Source organism: Octodon degus, unplaced genomic scaffold (genome assembly GCF_000260255.1).
Source record: "Octodon degus isolate 3935 unplaced genomic scaffold, OctDeg1.0 scaffold00046, whole genome shotgun sequence".
NCBI classification, from domain to species: domain Eukaryota; kingdom Metazoa; phylum Chordata; class Mammalia; order Rodentia; family Octodontidae; genus Octodon; species Octodon degus.
Genome location: NW_004524622.1, coordinates 14148544 through 14158372, shown reverse-complemented (window position 1 = coordinate 14158372; position 9829 = coordinate 14148544). Strand labels below are relative to the sequence as shown.

The 9829-nt window shown below is 41.7% G+C and overlaps 1 pseudogene; it reads left to right on the top strand.

Annotated features, from left to right (window-relative positions):
• The first annotated feature begins 8669 nt into the window (after nt 1-8669).
• LOC101577701 lies at nt 8670-9623 on the top strand (annotated as a pseudogene).
• The last annotated feature ends 206 nt before the right edge of the window (nt 9624-9829 follow it).

Sequence of the window (9829 nt, the reverse complement as noted above, 5' to 3'; positions counted from 1 at the left end):
CCTCCTTCTCCTCCTCTTCCTCCTCTTCCTCCTCCTCCTCCCCTTCCCCTTCCCTTTCTCCTCCTTCTCCTTCCAAAATAAGATCACATGTGGTAGTTTTTGGATTGAATTTTTCATAATAACTGATGTGACCTGCATCATCCTGTTAGCTTTAGCAAAAAAATTCTGACAGGTTTTGATATTAGAACTAAAAATATGTTTCCAACTAGCTAAGGAGAAGGTAATGCAGGCTGAAATCATACTAACGATAAGGGACCATGTGTTTGCTACCTGCAAGTTCTCATTATTTACATGTAGCAAATCTTCCAGGGATAATGGGACCCTTGAGTCTTTTCTCCAGTGTTTACTGATCTTCCCTAATTTACTACCTTGCGGGAGAGAGGGCCAGCCAAAGTCTCTCCAGGTCATGGTGGGCCCCTTGGCGGTGCCCCACTGTGTCACCTGGGTCTGCCTGGAGTGAGGCTGGGCATCCACAATCAAGCTGCAGGGTTCTTTTGGTCAGAATGGGGAGGAGATTTGCAATCCCATTTCCATTGCTGTGTCTTTTCAGGCATCTGCTCTGGTGTCATTTGGAGGAGCTGAGAGAGCAGTGCCATGGAGGGAGTCCTCGGTTATACCCCAGTTTTGACTTTTCCCAGGTCTTTTCCTACAGGACAATGAGTCTGCAGGGCTGAGGTGTTACGTCCACTCAGAGCTCAAGCACTGCCTTACATCAGGTGCCTGCAACCCCCAACTTCTGCCGAATGGCCCTGAAGCAGTCTCCACACATAGCACTCTTTCCTGGGTCTAACTTCTTGACTGCCTACCCCACTGGCGGCCTGTGCATGACTAGTTCTGAGGAGAAATCTTGGAACGGTTTCCCCCATGAGGATTTATTGAGTGTTTACTATGTGACTTGCTGTGTGCTTTAAATGTCCATTTTATTTAATTATAACACCAATTTTGACATAGATATCTTAGAAACTAAAGCTCAGAGAGGTAGAATACCTAGCCCAGAGTTAGAAATAAAGATTGTCACCTGACTCTGTGGCTAAAGTCCTTCCTTATTCTCAAGGGTTGACTCACTATTTCTTTTGTCTTTTTTTTTTTTTTTTTCAGAACCGGGGATTGAACTCAGGCTCTTGCACTTGCCACGGAAGCGCTTATTCCCCTGAGCTATCTCCCCAGCCCCATCTTTTGTCTTTTATGGAACATTAAACTATCTTATTTGTATTTTTTGCTTTTAATGATTTTTGCAGTGGTCACAGAATGACCTTTGTACTTCACGTTTATGAAGAACAAGTTATCATTCCAACATTTTTCTAAATTAAAAAATCAAATATATGAATGTCTAATAAGCTTGTAGGAAGATACTCATTTCCATTGAGCAATAAGGAGATGAAAATAAAAATCAAAGTACCATTCACTTCATACCCACTTGGAAGGCTACAATCAAAGGACATGAAAAAAATCTTAGCAAGGGTGTGGAGAAATTAGGGATCCCAGTTAGTACTGGAGGGACGGTATAATAGAGCAACCACTTTGGAAAACATGCTTGCAGTTCCTCCGAAAGTTAAACATAAAATCATATTAATCTGCAATTTCAATGCTAGGTAATATCCAAGAGAGATGGGAATACTATGTCCATACCAAAACTCATTCATGAATGGTCACAGCAGCATCACTTGCAGTAGTTCAAAGATAGAAACAGATATGACAATAAAATAGAAAATATATCAACCATTGTTAATCAGCTATTCTTGGTTTGAAAATCTGTAACATATGTGCTGTTGTATGTTGCCCTGTTTCTTTGTTTCTGATTTTTGTTCTTGCTTTGTTTTTCAAAATAAAATAAAATTTAAAAAAATAAACAAAGATAGAAACAATCCAAGTATCTATCAGCCAATGAGTGGACAAAAAAAAAAAAAAAAAAAAAAGATATACCCACATGATGGAATATTATTCAGCCATCAAAAATAAAGCACTGAAGCACGTTACGACATGTGTGATCTCTGAAAATATTATGCTAAACCACAGAAACTAGACACAAGAAATAACATCTTAGATGATTTCCGTTCTATGAAATGTTCAGAGTAAGTAAATACTAAGAGACAGAAAATAGGTCAGTAGTTACTTAGTACAGGCAGACTGTTGGGCTGCCAGCTAGAGGGTGTGGGGTCCTTTCTCTCATGATGATGAAGCTGCTCTGTAATTGTGATAACTTCCCAACTCTAGGAATCAATTAAAAACTATATTTTATATGTTAAGTAGGCAAACCGTGGTATGTAAATTCCCAGTGGTATGTAAGACAATTTTGAAAAAGAAGTCAGCATAGTGGCCCCAACACCATGAGCTTTCACGTTTCCTTTCCCTCCTGGCCTCTGGTCACTGCGCTGCACGGAGGTGCGAGTGCGTCCAGTCACTCGCTCATGTGACACAGCGGGAGTGCGGGGGTGGCGGGCAGTGAGCCCGACATTCATCTCCAGTGCGTCACTGTCTCGCTCACTGCTCATTCTTTAACTTGGTCAACAATTGGTGTGCAACTGGGGGCCCCCTCCAAGTGGTGCTCGGACACAGGCGGGAGTGGGACAGCCGAAACACGTGCAGGCTTTCGCAGGGCTGAATGAAAGCCCTGGGACGGCCAGCCCCGCGGGGAAGGGTGGGAAGGAGTGAGAACTCTGTTGATCGCTGAAGGTGACAGAGTTGGGCAATCTTGGCTTTGTTTTGTGAGGTACTCGTGGAGACTGAACCCAGGGCCTTTGCACTGAGTTACACCCAAGCCATTTTCCTCCTTTCTCCCCTCCCTTTGCCCTTCCTTCCCCCTCCCTCGGTCCTTCCCTTCCAGTCTGAAACAGAATCTTCTCCAACTGTTAAGTTGGCTCTACTGGGCTTGAAGTTTTGATCCTCCTGCCTCAGCCTCCCAGAATGGCAGGATTACAGGTGTGCGCCACCGTACTCTGTGAAGTAACAACACGAGTGAGTAGAGAATGACATGAGTTGAAGTTGGTAATGTAGAGGCCAGAAAAAGAAGACCCCCAAGGACCCTATTAAGGAGCTTATGTTAAAACTTGGTAGTGACAGTGAATCACCGAAGGCTTTGTGTAGAGGAACAGGAATATTTTCATTGAAACTTGCACACTGCTTTGCATTTTCTAACACCTTGTTTAAGTTATTTTTCTGCTTTCATAAAGGATGCATAATTGCTATTTTAGTGCCCATATATTTAGTCCAATTGACTCTATGTTTCAGTACATTATATCTGTTGGGCGTTGAGGTTGTTACCAGTTTTGGACCCTTTTCCCATTTCAGTCAACGCGGCAATGACATCTTCATTTTCTCATGCAGGATCGCCTCTGGCCTCACTTACAGGCAACTTTACATTGTTACCGAATTTACATTTTTTTTTTTTTTGAAGTTATTTCTAGAAGCGCCTGTTAAAGGGACTGAAAATCTTTTGATTCTGTTTCATCACAGTGGTTTATTAATGGTTCTCTTTGCCAGCACTAAATAACCATTACTATTACAAGCAATAACAGCATTTCTTTCTTTATATTTTCTCCTCTCTCCCTTCCTTGTGCCGTTTCTCCTCCGCTTCCTCTTCTCCTTCTCCTTCTTTTTCCATTTCTGCTTCTCCCCTCCCCTCCCTCTTCTTCTTCTGTTCCTCCTCCTTATTCCCCTTCCCCCCCACTCCTTCTTGTCCTTCTTCCTCTTTTTTTTCTACTTCTTGGTAAAGGGAACTTCTTTTCAGCACACAATATTTGTCCAAATATGCCAGAAAATCTAGCTAATGGCTGAACTATTTGTCATATTTTCTGCATGACATATAACAAAGTAAGAAAACCACATAGAAAATGAAATTCCCAAGGTTGGAGTATTTGGAGAAGGCAGGTATTAAAGAGTTAACAGAACACTTAAATCCTTGGTGATCATCGATTGTTACAATTTTTGCCTCTATTACACTTTTCAGCCTAAATTTAAGATTCTTTTGGTAAAAGCAATAGTTACTTTAAAACAAAAATTATCACTTTGGAAACTTCATCTATCAGAAGAATCCAATGCAGAAAGGTACCGGCCTTTGGTATAATACAAATCTACCCAAATAGATTGCGGCATTAATGCCCTCTGCTGAATTACTGTCAAAATAAATATGAGATTTAAACAGCCTCGCCTACTACTGAACATAAAAGGAGAATTATCACTCACTCTGTGGAGCCCTACAAATAATAATAATAATATATTGTGTATTTATAAAAGCAGTGGAAGTCCCTTTAGCTGGATTCATGTGTGCTTTTAGTGGGAAAAATTGATACTAGGAAGGTTTCATCTGAAGACTGTCTTGGCTCATGTTAGCCATGTAGGATGGGATATTTGATGGTATGGTGGTTATCCAATGATAGGTTTAAAACTTGAATGTTGAAATCCATCATTTCCTTACTGAGATCTGTAGGAACACTGGCTCATAGGAGAGTTTAAAACGGAAAGCATAATGTACAGGAAATCAGGAGAACTGGAAGGTAGATGCTACTCTGTTCTGCCCCTAATTATTTCATCCATTATCTACAATGCTCTGGGCCTTATGGAAAACTATTTGAGGTTTCCAATGAAGACTATACAGATTTACCAGGAGGAAAGTAATGAGAGATGGTATAGTATTTGCATGGAAAAGGACATTATACTTATCTCCTAATGCATCTAAGCTGTGGATAAAACAAATTGCCCATGCCTAGGGCCACCAATGCCACAAAGACTTGCTCAGGAGGCTGAGGAATTCCGTAATGGCAATGCTTGATGAGACATAATTGGGAACAGTTGAAAGAGCTGGGTGTGGATGTCAGGATACTGAATTCTCACATGGCTCCTCTTCCCTTTTGTTGGGGTCCAAGTGTTTCACATATCCCCCTCGGCTTCTAGGGAACTTTCCTTAGCTGTTGAGAGGATGTGTTGGTGTTGTGCTCTCTGAGAATTCTTTCCAGCCTGGGCATTTGTTGACTCTATGATTACCTTCTGAGCAAGTTTTAGCCTCTTCTTTCATATCCACATTGAATTTTCCTGACCTTTAATAGCTCAGCTCCTGGAATCTCATCCCATACAACTTCTTGTTGAGTTGATGGGACACTTCTGTGCTGTTCAGCTTAAATGCCTGAAGTGTCACTGTGATAGTTTGTTCCCATGTAATTGTAAAGGAGAAACTATTTTCAACAAACACAGGAAGACAAAGAGCACATTCATATTTCATTGAGGTTTCTGTGTAGGAATATAGGTAATACAATGGCTGAAGGGCTTGACAGCGGGGGTAATTATGCAGTGGTAGGATGACTCTTTTTATGAAATAAACCAGCTATTTAATAGGTTATTTAATGATTAGAAAGTTAGAACATAGGAAAGGCTGTATGTAGGTGGTCCTACTAAGGAACCTATGTCTTCCACTTTATTGAAAATGGATTTTGTTTATCCTTAGCTCAGTAGCAAAAACTTCACCAGAGAGACTTCAAGTAGTGTTTCTTTACTAATTTAATACAGAAAATTTAATATTAAGTGAATGTCCATTACTTTTTAGAGATCATGTTCAGTATTTGACAGGACATTTTTTTTACAAGTTACAGTCTGTATTTTAGTCTGATTCAAGATAATAATAATGGATTTTTCTTACAGGATGGCTATTCAGTGATCGTTATGAAATGGCTGTAGACAAACTACATGACATACTACAAAAGTCATATCCATAAATTAGTTTAAGATGCCAGTACTAAGTATATTAAGGTTCAGAAGACTTCAGTTCACTCTAAACTCTTATGTCTTTTGCTCACATTTACAAAATAAGTGATGAACATTTTGTATCTATTATCATATGAATTATTATTATTTTTTCCATAATTTTATTGAGAAACAAATAGCAATGAGACAGTTTCAAATCAAATTGGTAGGACAGTTTCAATAATTAACACATTGCATACATTCTTCCTAGTGGTTCATTGCTGTACAAGATGCGGACATTTATCTTATTTACAAACACCATTAGAACAAATCCCTCTATTCATTAAGAGAATGTAAATATATATCTATCCTAACCACTTTGAATACACAGATACAAAAGGGACATTCATCTGTATCCCCCCTTTTTTTGTTAAGTTCTGTTATTTGAATATTATAGGTGTGTTAACTCAGCAAAATATTCTAAAAGAGTCCAGTAAGCCCATAATAGTATTGGGTCTTCTGCTTGACTGGCAATGTCAGAAATTGTTGACCTGAGTCCCCTATGGCTCAACATAACAGCATGGCTTTACTTCTTATATTTCGTTTTTATACTTTTCTGCTGGATGGTTAAGATCAAGGTAAAGCAGGACCTATGGAACAAGAGTTGTAGCTTTTGGGCCTGATAAGGTCAGTGAAATCCCCTCAGGATTTATCCTGAGATCCTTGACAGGACATTTTTGTGTTGGAGAGCATATATTGTATAAATATTGTTATTTTTAGGAGCTAATGGGCTGCTTTTTCTGCATAAGTTGGTCACATAAATAAACAATTGATTCTTGGAAGCCTATGTAATGAGATTGGTGATTGAGTCTATATAATGAAAATTCTTCTTTTATTATGTTATTTGTTGCCAATATACTTTCTTTTTTCCTGTGATTAAATTTTATCTAAGTTTTAGAATTGTTTTGGAAAGGAAATACCGGGGACTCTTCAAGCAGCTTTGTTTTGGGAGAGTGAGAGTTCAAAAGGGGTAAGGAAGTGGGGAGCGGTCGTTATGCCTGAGGTAGATCCTTCTCTCCGAAGATAGTTTAGATGGAGAGTTCAGTGAACCTTTAGAGCAGAATCAGTACATCTTCCTTTCATTTACTACTACCTGTTTTCATGAAATCAGGTCACAAGTACTAAGCACAACCTGCAAGATGTAAGGCCTAACTAATGTGGAATTATTGTTGACTTTGTCCACATTCCATCTTGAAGTTGTTCTTGGTTGGAAGAACTCAACTTGATGAAGGGTGCCACTTCCAAAGGCTTTTTTCTGAGTTCTCAAGAGAGCCATCCACCTGGTTACATAACCCTGGAGTATGTGCCCCCATACTGAGTCTTCTTTAGAGACATGAGTAGCACATCACACTATTCCATGGCCAAGGGCCTTGGTCCTTCTTATCATATTAGCCAAAGCATGACAGGAATGGGCTTAGAAGATTGATATTCTTGTGTTTTGTCTTTCTGAAGGTGGTTAATAGTTAGGAACTTCCTGGGATTCACCAATATTCTCTCTCTGAAGAAGTCAGCTGTTGATTTGGGGTAATAAGGATCAAAAAAACTTTTTTGAAGCATTACTACATAAAAGATCAAGGTCTTAGATTAATTCACAAGTAAATATTTCTAAAATAAGTTGGCCATTGAGGATACCTACAAAACCAAGCTATGGCAGATATGGTCCCTCATTTCTAGTGTCTCTATGTCTGTCTCTGTCTCCCTCCCACCACTATCAGGCAAATGTAATATTAAAGCAGTGCAATGTGAGCAGAAAACGACTATCTTCCCTCCTGGAGATTAGAGCGGACCACGTGGAGGAAGTTGGAGTTTAGTTGCTTCTTGACGAACCTATTGACACCAACAGGAAAAAAGACATCACAAGTTCAGGAGAGGCAGAATATGTGAAAGTATAGCCATAAAAAGGATCTTATCTTTACAGGAACCACAAATAATATGAGAAACAGGATGTTTGCATGTCTTTTGGAATCAGGAAAGCTGGATAAGCAGTGAGGGGTGAAATTGGAAAGAGAAGCAGGGAGTAAGTCATGAAATCTCTGCCTTCTGCACCATTTATTTATTTAAAAAATTTTTTTTTTGACAGAGAACATAAGAACCATATGTTACGGTTTGTGTCTAGTTGTGTCCCCAAAACCTCATGTAAGTTGTGAGGCAGATGCAACTGGAGGAGTGAAGAGTGGCTTGAGGGGAAGGACTAGAGGACCAGGCCTGGGCCTGAGGGGTGGGGCCAGAGAGGCGCAAACCGTTGAAATCGCCAGCTTGCGCTTTCTTGGAGATGTGGAAAGGGTCGTCCTGGACTCAGCGGCACCCCAACCTCTCCTCCAGACCCTATAGAGTAGGGGCAGAGTCCTGAAACCTCCAGTAACTGTGAGCTAAATAAACCTTTCCTTCTCTCATTTTGAGTGTCGGGTATTTGTTATAGCAACGACAGAAAAGCAACTAAACACCATATTTATTGGCCAAAACGTTCCTTTTTTAAAAATTAATTTTATTGAAAAAGAAGTAGCAGACCAAGTGCATGAAAGTTCCTCGAAGGTGGTGACCTTAGAAGCTCCATACTCCGATATTCTAAATTTTATAATAAACAGCTAAATGGTCTCACCATGTAGCCCAAGCTGGCCATGAACTTGTGGCGATCCTCCTGCTTCAGCTTCTGGAGTGTTGGGATCATGGGCATACACCACCAGCCCAGGCCAGAAACCTTGATTTATATCCAGTGGTCAAAAGTACAGGAGCCAGTGCTGGAGCAGCATGGAGATGACCCTCGCCTGCATAGCTGCTGACCCTGACACACAGGCGCAGCGGTCGTGGTGACTGCCAAGGATAACTCGAAGCCTTTGCCCATCTTGGATGCGTGGCCATCCTCTGGAGGCAGTGGAGTATACACCTCTTGGAACTGTGGCCCATCAGGTCCTGAGCATTGCTTTCAGAACGGAGAGATGTTGAGGACTGTTCTGGTGTCTCCTGAAACACCGAGGCAGGATGCAGGTGAAGTGAGGGCCTATTTCAATGTGTCACAGAATGATCGCGTCCTGAACTTCTGCCCCATGATGTACTACCAGAAGGAGCCTCCCTCCCAGCCAGAAATGATTGACAGCACACCCCAGATGGTACCCTTACAGCCTGGTATTCAAGGCAGAGATCTGAGCTTCAGTGAGAATCTGAGGATGCCCCCCAGTGGACTAATGCCTTCTTCAGTTGGAATCTCAATGGTTACCCCCACCAATGCTCCGACAGTACCTTATTATGGGTCCCCAACATTACCTTGCAGAACCTCTTTACAGTCTAAAATGTTTTGGGGTCCGACCATGCCTTCCACTGAGGTCCAGCCTGTACTCCCACCTGCAGCTCAGATGTTACAATTTGGAAATCCCTATAGCATTCTGATTCCTCCAGCTGGATCCTAATCATTGCAGACCTTAGAATCCCAGGGCTCTCTTGTGAATAATCCATCAGGTTTCCACACAGACCTCTTCCTGCCTGAACAGCCCACAGCTGCTCCTCAGAGAGTAGAGAACTTCGGGGCCTGGGGAGGGTCACCCAGAAGGCAACTCTCAGTTCTAAGACCATACCGCTGCCCATATAAGGACTGTGGAAAAGCATATACGAAGCGCTCCCACCTTGTGAGTCACCAGCGCAAACACACAGGAGAGAAGCCCTATAAGTGCACTTGGGAAGACTGTACTTGGTGTTTCTTCCGTTCTGATGAGCTTCGACGTCATATGCGGACGCACACCAAACACCGGCCCCACAGGTGTGATCAGTGTGGCCGGCAGTTCATGAGATCTGACCATCTGAAACAACACCGAAAGACTCATTTCCGACTGTCAGGTTCCCCAAGACAGCCAGCCAACAATGGACAGATGGATAGTCCTCTTGTTCCTGGTCTTTAGGTCAGTCTCCTCCTCTCATTTTGGCTTCTCTACCCGGATCCTGTTGGCCTTTGACCAGCTCATCTCTTTGGTAGGTGGAGGCTTAGGTGAAGATAGATTAAGAGGCAATGCTGAAGCCAATATAGAGCTCTGAACTCCGTTAGGGAGCCCTCAAAACTCTCAAGCATGTTTTGGATGCCTTCCCCTCTCTGGGGCCACCTACTTGT